The sequence below is a fragment of the Acipenser ruthenus genome, chromosome 19 (genome assembly GCF_902713425.1).
Source record: "Acipenser ruthenus chromosome 19, fAciRut3.2 maternal haplotype, whole genome shotgun sequence".
NCBI classification, from domain to species: Eukaryota; Metazoa; Chordata; class Actinopteri; order Acipenseriformes; family Acipenseridae; genus Acipenser; species Acipenser ruthenus.
Window position 1 is genome coordinate 28,701,229 of NC_081207.1, and position 13,172 is coordinate 28,714,400.

The window sequence follows — 13,172 nt, forward strand, 5'->3', positions numbered from 1 at the left end:
TCCTGATGTATAAAAGCATTTTTTAGGAAATAATAAAACCTCTGCTGCTGATGTACTGTATTATATTTAATATTTCAAAGCACAAAAAACAACTCTCTCTCTCTCTCTCTCTCTCTCTCTCTCTCTCTCTCTCTCTCTCTCTCTCTCTCTCTCTCTCTCTCTCTATATATATATATATATATATATATATATATATATATATGCACACACATTTTTATATTACAGATATATTTAATGGTATATTTGATTGATTGAAACATATCAGCAGATCAAATACAGGAACAAGGTTGATCAAATACAGGAACAACTTCAATACTTAAAGGAACTATATAATGACCTACACAGTGGTTGTACTTCAATAGATTAACACTATGTACGCATTTTTTTAAAAGCTACAACATTAAACCATAATGTTAAATACACTCTAAAACCACCGAAGACATGTTGATATTAAAAATCTCTTATACAACTAATTGGTCTTCTAAAGTAGGGGCAGGTTGCCTAAAACGGGATACTCAGGTGAAACGGGTCACCAATATTTTCTACCCTGCAAACTGCAGCCATCTGCCGGCAGTGAGTGTAAACAGTCCAGCCACCCCACGTGACCATTCCCTCATGGCAGCATGCTTGTGAAACACGTTGTGTGCAAACGAGGTGGTCTACTATAAAAGATGGGTCTGCAAATGTAATGTATGTGTCTATAAATAGTGAGAGAATATGATAAAAACGTTTTTTTAGGGATTACAAACAAGTTAATCAATCAATCAATCAATCAATCAATCTTTACTTTATATAGCGCCTTTCATAGTGGACCACTGTCACAAAGCACTTTACAAGATGCAGTAACAACAAGAAAATCCATAATACTTTAAATGCAGAGAAATGCCTAATACATCAAATACAGTAAAAAAAAAAAACAATGCATAATACCATAAATAGTGAAAAATGCTTAATACATGAAATAGTAGCAACAACACAGCAGCTAATAGCAGATATCAGGTTTAAAAAGCATGGAAAGCAAGAGAGAACAAGTGAGATGAAGAGTATTATAGGTGAGCAGGAGAGCGCTAGGGTGATGTTTGGTTTACACAGTTGCGTAATATTATCTGTTGGAATACGGTGGCATGGGAATGGGTTAAACAGGATATAGGTATACCGTGTTACCCGCACGCAGTGCTGGCGCAATAGCCAATGCAGCCGGTGCAACTGCACAGGGGCCCACAGATTTCAGAAGACCAGAATCTACCCAATGAATCGTTATGTGTTCACTGAAGACATGTTTTCTGCAGCTTTACTCACCGATCTTCCAGAGCCAACAAACAATTAAGTTAACGATGATGCAGAGACATCCAAAGCACCAGCATCAAAGAAACCGAAGGTAGTTTGTCATTTGGTTGCGCTGAAGGTGGATGACAACAGCAGATCAGGTGAAGACACTGATTGCATGTGTGTCTACTGCAATGATCTGTATTCGAACAACGACGAAGGGTGAATTCAGTGAGAGAGCACTGCGTCAGTCTGATCAGCTTTTCTTCTGTCATGATGAAAGGACCCTGGGTCAAGCCCTTTCAATGCAGCGACTGACCCACTGGATTGTGGACACAGTTTCGACTGCATATACTAATGCCGGCCTACCCCCACGTGGGAGGGTGGCCGCGCACTATGTCATGGGCCCTCTTTATAGGTGCCTCACTGACTGATATCTGTTCTGCGACTAGCTGGGCTACTCTGCATACATTCACCAGGTTCTACCGACTTAATGTGGTAGATCCCTCTATGCCTTCATTAGGCACAAGGGTCCTTGAGGTTGCACGCTCACACCACAAACATTAGTTTGGTGGTAGCGAGACGTCCCTCATCTGCTGTCCGCTCACACTCCCTCACAACGGCTCTGATATACTTTCCCAAAAGTATTGTTGTTGGTCGTCTATTAAGAGCAAATGCTACAATGGAACGTTTAGTCAGATTGTTACTGTTTGTAACTGTCTTAAGGTAGATATCTATTTCTGCAGTTTAGAAGGGAACCAGACATCTAAATACACCCTTTGAATGAAATCAGTTAATTAGCATTTTAATATGGCCTTTGAAACTGATGCCCGAAATAATCAAATCACTTATAATTAGCAATGTGTAATTGTAAGCTAATGTTTTAACATGTGTAAGAATCAGAAGTGTCTATTAAACTCAGACTGTTATAGAAATCTGCAGTATATATATATATATATATATATATATATATATATATATATATATATATATATATATATATATATATATATAATGTAAAAGCTGGACAATTTAGAGAGAATGAAGACATTGTTACAGTGGCAACCAACTTACACAACAGTGCAGGTTATCACTCCTTCATAATTTACAGAAGCAGAAACCAATCTGTCAGAGAGAATGATCTTCGCCGGAGAAAGAATAGTAATTTCAGAGGTGTATACCATCAAGATTTTTGATATTTTGTATATATTGATTCATTTATGGATTAGAGTGACCCAAACCAAGAACAATCAATGGAGATGCTTTCAACAAAACAAAACCGCTTCACTGTTTTCCTTACGTATTGCAGCGGCTGTCACAAGCCAAACACCTCCCTGGAAAAAAAATGTATTGTGGTTTGTTTTGAATGACTGTACACACTGTCATCAACTCAGTTTTATTAAACTTGTAAATTGTTAAAACTAAACAAAAAAAATCCTGACACATATTATACCGTAAAAGTCGTGTTGGACTCCTGTAGCTGTTTTTAATACGAATGATGCAGATTGTTGCAGAGAGGTCCAATGATTGATCCCTGGAGCCTGCATTTACTCCATATATTGTATTCTTCCTTCATATGTGTACTGCATGACTTTTATTCATTTATTTTTACCTATATACTGCTGAAGATTTAATATGTGTATGCATTTGTTTTTATTGACTTGTTGTGTTTTGTACTACTGCAGTCTGAGTCTTCTTGGCTAGGTAACCACTGCAACTAAGAACTTGTTCCAAAGGTTTTAAATAAAAGGAATTGATTACTTGATATGTGATAGGCCCCTATTCACAAAACACGAGTTCACTGCTAAAAACATAGGACTGCAGTGTGTTTACTGGATGTACTTTATAAGAATGCTCACTGAAATTATTTTACTTACACTAAAACGGAACAAACAGTGCTGGGTCTATTCAGTTGATCTACACACTGGCATATCTAAATACTGTCACTGTTTAAATATTAAAATATCACCAAACCTGGTATTTCACTTTCCACCACCAATGTTTAGATCAAATGATCAGTTTCTGCATGCTATTCTATTGACAACATACAAAATAACAGGGTTTTTTTCTGAATCCCTGTGGCATTCTTACTGAAGCAGGCAGACAGGCAGGTGAGAGTCGGAATGGAGGCACGGAGACACAGAAGTATGGTGAAACACGCCAGCACGGCGCTCAGTATTTATTAACACATAAACAAAAAACAAACAAACAACAATGTCATGTGATGCTACCAGCAATGGTATCGCACAGAGGACGGTAAAATAGAACACAATACAACAAACTATAAATCAAAGGTGCCGTGAAAACGGCAGGCCTTGCAGCAGCCCCGATCATAGTGATCGCCATGTTCTTATACTGACGCTCCGCTGAGACACGCCCACCTGCCTGCTGGAACAGCCGATTGCTGTCAGCTGCTGCTCCACGCAGACAGGTAAACGAACCTGGCAGAACGCCACAGCAGTTAAACAATTAATTAAATCAACCTATTTACAACAATTAACCCAAAAATGTACAATAAACTACATATTTCCCAAGTGCAGGGCTTCCGCCCTGTTGCAATCCCCTTCACGTTTAATCCCCTTCATGTTTTTTTTCGTCATGATGAGAAGCAATACTTTTACTGCGTCTAGTCTTAAGTGAGTTTATTCAAGTGTAGTCAATGCATTCCCGAAGGTGGGGAAACAGGCTGGGGAGGCAAGCATTATTGAGGGTTAAAAAGTGCGGCCACACATCCACAATGAAATACCAACCCAGAAGACAAGCTTAGTAATCCCACCAATGATGTTCAGAGCCTGTGATGGCTACCAGCCGACAAATACCCACAGACCTCAATCCATTTTTATTGTATTCAGGCTGCAGTGTTATATTTCCTGCCTCCCCTTAGCACCACACATACAGTGTACTCAAAAACAAAAATCTATAATATTGATCCCGCAATGTCACCACAATTATTCTTTTGAAACAGCCATTGAAAACAAATTACATCTGCACTGCCTTTTCATCCGATTGCTCAGGGTGAGCAATGCTCACTGTAGCCTCCAGCGCTTTCAGTGTTAGCACTATGTCACTAACGACGGTGCTGGGAAGAAGGAAAAAATAAAAATCAAAGAAAAAAGCACTAGAGAGGTACTTAGGAGGAAGAAAGAAAAGGCTTAAATTAGTGACATTGCAACTAACAACACAGGGAAAAAAAGAAAAACATTTTCCGGTAATCATTTAGCCCATATGAGAAGACAGTAATATGGGGCTTGACTGTACAACGTGCTTGAGGAAGGCACTATAGAAATACCTACTGTAATGTTTATAGTGGAGATTTATAGTTATGGGAACTATAATGTGAGTGTGTGTGTGCGTGCGTGCGTGCGTGTTATCAGTATACAGGACATTTTGAATCTTCATAACTAAGCTATTTGAAAGAACAAAAAGTACAAGCAAATTAATACATACATAATATAAACCTATTATTATGAAACCTGCTACACAATTGAGATTTATTCTTGTAATCTTAAGACTGGCACAATTTGGTTTAACATTTAGCACATCTCAAAAAGTGTAAGTTCTGTGCCTTCATACGATTGTGATTTTTATTTCAGTATTTTAAATATACTGTACTTGTTGCAGTTGTGTTACTTCTAGAATATATGCTCCTGTTTTTAGTATACAAACACATGTTAAAATATCCAGCATTTATCTGGATGTTTTTTGTGAAATTACAGTATTCCCACCATATTAACAAATAATCAACCTATTATTAGATGCAAGATGCAAAGAACTGTAAATTATTTATGCGAACACGATCATATTCCCCTTGAGCAATGAAGGTACTTTTTTCAGCTGGAACTGTTATTCTTATTTTGACTTTCTTACAGGTTTTAAATACAACAATATTTGTTTTTACCTTTGTTGCACTGCTTAGTATTTTTCAATTAAACTGGCTGCATCAGATATTAAAATCGGGTAAAAGTTATGAAAAACCAAATCATTAAAAACACAAATCACTGGGGATTTAGGCACTGTCTTTAAAAAAAAGAGTTATGCCATAATAAATAAAGAATACTTCCATAAATAAATAGATAGATTGATACTAGATACATAGAAGAATGACTTCCTGTGCTACCAGTAATTAAAGGGTAAGTATAACAACTTATAATTCTAGCTTTTACAATAGTATTGCATGTATTTTCTCTGGTTTTATAAACATGTTTTACTTAACAGTGTATTTTTTTTTTTATCTATCTTTTACTTGTACATTGATATACGGTAAGGAAAATTAAAACTGTATTTAAAGCTCATAATCGGTTATGGAGAGTAAATCAAACAATACACACAAATCAAACAATACATTAATAAAAAAAATGCAGTCAATAAAAAATCACATTTAAGAGAAGTATGTTCTACACATTGTAGCCTAATTGCAATATAAAATAATGGTAAACAACACCATAACTGTATAAAGTCCATATTTAGTATTTTGTTGTAATAGCAATCCAATGGAGATCATGTAGAATACAGGCATTCACACACACACACACACACACACATGTATTTTTTTTGGACCAGTAAGCAAAATGTCTCCCAGGATGTGTCTGTCACATAAAGACGTCCTTTTTTTCACGTTTAAAGCACCCTAATAGTTTCAATTCAATTACGTTTGCTTGTGGCCTCACTTGACAAAAAACTAATGTCAGGTCCTCTGTGTTGGCAATTAATTTTGTGTTCCCTCCCACCATCCCAGTAGTCGGCCAAGGTAGAATTCTTTTGTTAAGCTTTGACCACACAAGGCACAGATGTGGTTCCTGCAGCATGGAAACGCCAACTTTGGAGTATTAAGAAAACCAATGGCCTTGTTGACATGAACATGGGAGCCTAACCCCCGAAGCCTCCTGATATGAAGCATTGATTTTTCTGTCTGGCTACAGTACTAAAGCCATTCATTCTGTATGGGCAGGACTCGCAGGGCCAGGCACAGACTCTGTTCTTTTCCATCCTTACCTGCAGGCAAACTTCAGGAATAAATTCAACATTTTCAGACATGATTTGTGCGGTCGTATTTAGAAGTAGCTTACTGCGTATACACATTGGGTTTTGCCCCAACCTATTCGACCTGTAGCCATTTATTCCTTTTACTCTAGCCTGTGTATTTCTGAGTTGTGCTGTAAGTATACAGTACAGTCAACCCTCGTTATACCGACTGGTAAGGGCCATGATTAAAAACAGGCAATAAGCGAGGGTGGCGTTATAGTGAGGGTCCAAAATTTTTTTTTAAAAATAAACCACACACACAATTACAGTATCTCCAGACCATTTTAATAAAACATTAATCTTTTTAAAACTACTGTACTAGTTCTTAACACAACAGTAGGTCTACTAGTGTATTCCCATCTGTATGAAACATACATGGTTACTTTTGAGGAACAGTTTATACTTTAAAAAAAAAATAATAATAAAAACTAAACACTCATTTAGTGTCAAAGCACCCAAACAACAATTGCATAAAAACAAAGCGTACGATTTTTTTTTTTTTTTTTTTAACTGTACTGGTCATTTGAACTTTACTGTTTGTGGCATGACTGTAAGCCAGCTGAATACTATCCCCTATTGAACAATGCCATCTATATATTTCACAAAATAATTTAAGCTCAACAGCATTCTTTTTTAAGCAGTTAAAAAAAAACTTTGAATATGTATAGGCAAATACTATTTTTAAACGAAAAGCAAAAAAAAACAAAAAAACTATTCTGCTGTTTACAAAACTGATGCTTTAGTTTAAGTCAGCCTTCATTTGTGCAAAACTTGCACGTAAACAAACAAACCTCTTACTGCTTTTTTTTTAGCGTGGTTTATAAAAGTCACTTGTTTTAGACTGTGTCAAGCCTTTTTCAGGTGAAACAAATCGACCCGTTCCATCGAGGTAAGCCATTTGTTTTTATCTATTAGAATGTCTCCACCTGTCCTTCGATGAACAGTATATGCCTCACTTAGGCAAGAAAACATTTGCAATGTCTTGCTTTCTTATTTTCAGATGCATACATGCAGATTATTTTTCTTTTGCTCTGGTGTTAAATGTAGGGTCGACTCGCCATGTTGTACTTTCTGTTTTGCTTTGGGAGCGAGAGTGTTGATGCCATTGGTATGAACGTTCAGTTAACAACAAATTAGGAAATTAAGTCAAAGGTTAACTGCATAACTTTGTTGTTTTAATTGGCCATGACTATTTCGCTGGCGCTACAACAAGGTAAATTGCTTATATTTACGTTTGCTTGGCTTGGGAAGTTGGCGGATGGCGGACAGCGGGGTGGCGATATAACAGGTAAAAATAGCACTGTTTTTATATTGGTGACATTTGTTCAGACAGAATAGCTGGCGGTATGCAAGGGTGGCAGTATAAAGGGGGGCGGTATTGTGTTTGCTTAGCAAAATATATTTCATTTCAGTTTAATTGCATGCTGTTTTTCCCCCCTGGTTCAACTACATTATTGTTATACAGCCCATAGGCTTTACTCATGCCAAATTGTTCAGTGTATTATACTTATGCCAATCCAAGACTATAATTGAATAAGAGGGTATTTCCAAAATCAAGAGCAAACAATGACAAACACCATTGATAATCTACCATTATGCAAATTACAGAGACTTAATGTACAGCCACACATTTAAATAATTTAATTTCAATCAGCTCAGATCTTTCCAGTTAATTTGTTTAAATCAACGGGTCAAAAATCCAGATTTAAATTTCTTATGTTCTTTTATTTTTTCAAAGTGGTACAGCTTGAGCAATTAGTGCACTTACACTGTGTTAGATATCTATTCATATCTGCAATGGCTTTGTTTTTGTGATTAACTTGATTGCATCATAAACTACCTGATACATTTCATATACTCGTTATGGATAAAAATGAGAAGAGAAAACAGATGACAATGAGAACCTGAGAATGAAGACACAGACCTTAAATACAAATGTATGCAAAAAGCACAATGATATTTTTTAAGCTTGATTAACCAAGCCAATGAAAAATTCTGGAAAGTGTATATAATGATTTTAATTGTCATATGCCAGCAATAGTAATTGACAAGACTGGTATGAGATACAAGGCAGTAACCAAATATATATATATATATATATATATATATATATATAAAATAAAAAAAAAATCTGTCTTGGTTACCAGGAGAACATTAGTCGTGCCACAATATTACCATGGCATCCCTAGGACACGCTTGTAACACTTTACTGCATTAGCAAACCTTAGCTAACGAAGTACAGCCAAATTCAAACCACCGGTTGTACCCAATATCATTAAACATGTATAAAACTTTCTCAGAACATGACAAGTGTTTGGTCTGAAGAAGATGTGTCGTGTGCTGAAAGGAAAAGAAAAAGAAGGAATGTTGTTATGTTGTGCCCCCCCCCCATCCTAACCATCGCCTCTATCCAGCTGAAAGATGTAGCCATTACAGAGTGACAGTTTGACACACAATGACCTGTCAGAACATTCATCTTTCAATGTTTTATTTTAGCAAGGCGCCAAACTGAAGAGAAAATAAGCAAGTTGTTTCATGGATTGGAATCAGATCAAACATATCTGGCATCCCCACTTACTGGACCTTTGATTTACAGCGTATCTGTCAGGTGCTGATTAGGCAGTGAGCTCTTAAAAACCTATAGATATTCCGCAATTACACCAGCACTACCCCTCCCAATAGCTGAATAGAGCTGCAGCCCAGAATGTGTATGTGTGTGTGTGTGTGTGTCTGTGCATTACAGTATGTGTATGAGCACTGTAGGGAAACACTGCACATTTTTTATTTTTTATTTTTGTATTTTAAGACTCGGCTTTTAAGGATTCATAGTGTGAAACAGGGTTAGACTGCTTCAGTCCTGGAGTCTCATTCCATTACAGGTTTATTAGGTACAAATAAACCATTAGGTGCTTCAGAGCCCTTTGAAGGGTTTACTTGGTTCAATTTAATAATTAAGAATATGGTTAACATGTAGACATGACAACAATGAGACTATTAGGAGCAGCATAAGTGTGAGTGTGTATGTGTTGTGTTATTTTGATAAGACAAGTTAGTGATAATAAACAGTACAGTACATGCCAATGCCAGGCATGGTGCTGGTGTAACAGGTAATGTTGTGTGAGCCATGTTGGTGAGATAAGCACTATAACCAAGCTTGCAGACAAGCCTAGCTCTTTTGCATAGCGATTAAGAGGCTTGCTTGCAATATTGATGGTACCCAGCCTCCGATCTGTTAAATAGGCAGGAGCCATGAAAGCTTACCCACAAAAAATGTTCATTGTGGTCCCTTATTATTATTATTCTGCCTGGGTTTATACCATGTTAGATCCACTCATAACTCTGTATAAAACAGGTAGTAAACAGACAGCAAGGGATCAAAAGATTTAACTTACATGTGTTAAAGCTTTAATTATTTAAAACATAAATCAACAGACACTCTTAATCTGCTCACAGTGATTGTGAGTCATAATGTAAGCATTCCAAAGTCTCAAGTCAGGATTCTAGAATGATTCTGGACAGAAGGCTCAGGCCTGGTGTTAAGCAGAGCATTGCAGCGTTCTCCTGTTTCATGGATTCATTGAACCCCCTTTCATCTGAAATAATTGTTTTAAGAGGGTCAGAGTGGTATCATGCACTGAAGCCCAGTTTAAAGGAATTCCTCCTGGGCGCAAGCTTAAATTCAACTATAGTCACAGGAAATAAGGAAATCAGTACCGTAGTCTCAAATCAGTCAGTGGGGTGAATATTTTCATTCATATGCTTAAAGATGTTGCATATTTTTTTCCATATGTGTATGTGTGTTTTTATGTGAATACCACCGCTGTTTGGATAATTAAAACAGGCTCTTTATCTACCAAGGTTATGAAAATCAAATATTAACAGTGTAATTCTAGTGCATTTCTGTCCATATAAGAATATATGGACAGAAATGCAGTAGAATTATATTTTTATATAATATTTAGTATTTTTATTTTAACGATTTAAACAAACAACAGCATTTACATTGTTCCACAACACATTAAATTAGCTGTATTGACATCCAAGCAGCTCTAACTGAATTACTTCACTTCAGAATAGCATTCTTTCAACACTATGAACCTTTTCTTTTCCCTTATGCACCAGCAAACATACTGATACAATTTAAAGGTCATGTTCTTTTCAAGCTGACAGGGCCCTGTAAAATTTTGACGAGGGTCCCTCCAAGAATCACACCACACAAAACGGAAAAAGAATTAAGTTCAGCGTCAGTTGATGTCAGCGCAATCATGTAAACTGATTAGAAAACTGGGCAACTGGATGCCCTAAGTATGACAGACAGCCCTTCAAGGGGAGTGATGATTTCTTTATGAAAACAATAAACTGGTAACTGACAAAAAGGAAAAATAATGCAAGGATTACAATAAAGATATGAATTGCCTTAAAAGGTTGAAGCTTTCCTTTTGTATAAAATGTTGACAGATTTGTCGTCTAAAATACTGATACGTAAGACATAAACTATTTTATTGCTTTCTCCTGTACCTTGCAAAGACAATTATTGCTAAAAAGATATGCCCGGGTTGATAAATATGTATTACATGTTCAGTATTGCTATCCAGCTCTGCTGTTCTGAGTGTCTTTCAGGGTTGAAAGGTTTAACAATAGGCATTGTGGGCTTTTATTTAACAAGAACTTACCAGAGCTCTTTTACACTTCTCCAAAGGGAGAGATCAAACGCACAGTCAAATCCTTCTGCTTAGTTTGTCTATCTGAAAGATAAGTGAATTCTTCCAGATATAAATCTGTTTCCAATGCCTGGGTTAAATGACTGGAACAACAAGGTTAGGCGCTACCTCACACATTTATTCAGCAGAAAAATCTACATCAAACACGCTGCAAAAATACATGCTTTAAAGATAGCATTTTAACCAGCCATCTCTTGTAGTCTTTAACTATATTTATACAGCTTTAAAAACAGAATTTGCATCATTGCTAGTCGAAAGTAACTCTTTCAACGACTTTTCAACTCTGAACTCAAAATACAAGTTCAAAAGGTAACCTTTCAAATGACAATAGCAAGGGCTGTGGGCACTGCAGTTTTAATTCCGATAATAACAACACTATGTATCTATTAAACTGGCCCCCAGTGTCAAACAGAGTGGGATTTTGTGATGTAGACGACTGGTTTCTCAGTCGAGATGACTAAACTCGCTCAAAGCCACAAAGCACCTCACAATATGTTTCATTAACAATTGGATACACATCATGTCAATAGTTTGAGCCACAATAAAATAATTAACAGTAAAAACCAAGTGCCTCCGGCTTTCTATTCACCCACATAGTTGTTTTTCATGCTTGCTTCGGTATAATGCGGATGCATAATTCTTGTAATCAAAGCTAATTTTCCTGGGTTACTACCTCAATATAATAAAAAAGCGACTGCAATGAGAAATGATATTATGCACAGCAGCTTCAGGGATATTAAACAATCACTGCTATATTTTCCTAAACCAAATTTGAGTAATCCACCAGTTTCAGGTAAGTGCAACCAGAACAGTTAGACCAGCGGTTCTCAACCTGGGGGGTGCGGACTGTATTCTGGGGGGGCGTATGAAGGTTCAGGGTTATTTATTTATTTTTTTAATTACAGTGCACATCTTTATTTATTTGGGCTTTATTGGCTATTTTGATTGGATCGCCAATAATACTTCCACCAATCAGAGGGTTGCATACAGTACTCGTAGCGATCCCACCCTCTGTCAGACTGGTATACAGAACAGATTAAAGAAGCGCTGGATAAATAATATGTCAGATATCAAAGTGGATATGAGAGTGGCAGTGATGAAGCCAATTTGCTTGAAAACATTAAAAGTAGACAGGGTATTTCCATCAATGGATTTAAAAAATGTGGAATTGATGATGTGATCAGAAACCCAGAGGCAGTGTAAGCTGACTGCTAGTAGGACTGTTCTTTTTTATGTTAAGCATTGTTGTGTTTTTTTTTAGAAGGGTTTAATTAAGTAACAGCCAAAATTGTTTGTGTCAGACTTGTTGAAAGTCTGTAACAAAATGGTTGATTGTTATTGTCGATACGTTGTAGATACAACTATTAGTGCAGGCATCGCAAAGTCCAGAAACAAAACGTTAAAACGTTTTGCACCATATGAACTAGTTTATTAACCAGTTTGAAATGATTTCGAAGCAAATAAAAGCATTTTCGTTTGGGCTTTATTGTTAAAGATTTCACAAGTGGCAATACTGCCCTACAATTACTGCATGGCAGTACTGTGATCGTTCCGCTGTGTTTTGTTGTGGACCATAGTTTTAAAACTGAGACAGCAAATTCTTATCATAAAAGCTTACTGGTTGTTAAAATGAAGGGCCATATAAAACGATAAATACTGTAACTGATTAAAAGGCCTTCTTTGTTGTTCTCCAAGTTGCGTGCAGTTACATTGTAGATGCTATAATGAGTTACCGTAAATGAGATACTGTTTTAGCAGACATATTTAATTAAGTAAACATTTATTTAAAGTTTTTTGGAATTAAAAGTATAAATGCAAAACTGTAACTTGTTTTGTGAACGTCCTGTGAAAAAAAAAAAAAAACTAACATATAAATCCGCCGAATTTAATACCAGCCAAAATTTCCCATTATACGGTATATATTGACTTAAAACAAATCTTTATGCTGACACTTCCAGGCATGTCAAAGTTTGTAGATGGCGCTGTGCATCTGACTGGTGCCTTTTAAGCTTGCATATTTTTGGATGGGGGGGGCGTCAAGTACCACAGACAAGAGAAGAAGGGGGGCGTGGCCCAAAAAGTTTGAGAACCATTAGACAACTAACGATGTACCCTAGAAAACAAGAGAAATATGAGAAACAACATCACTTCATGAGATTAGAA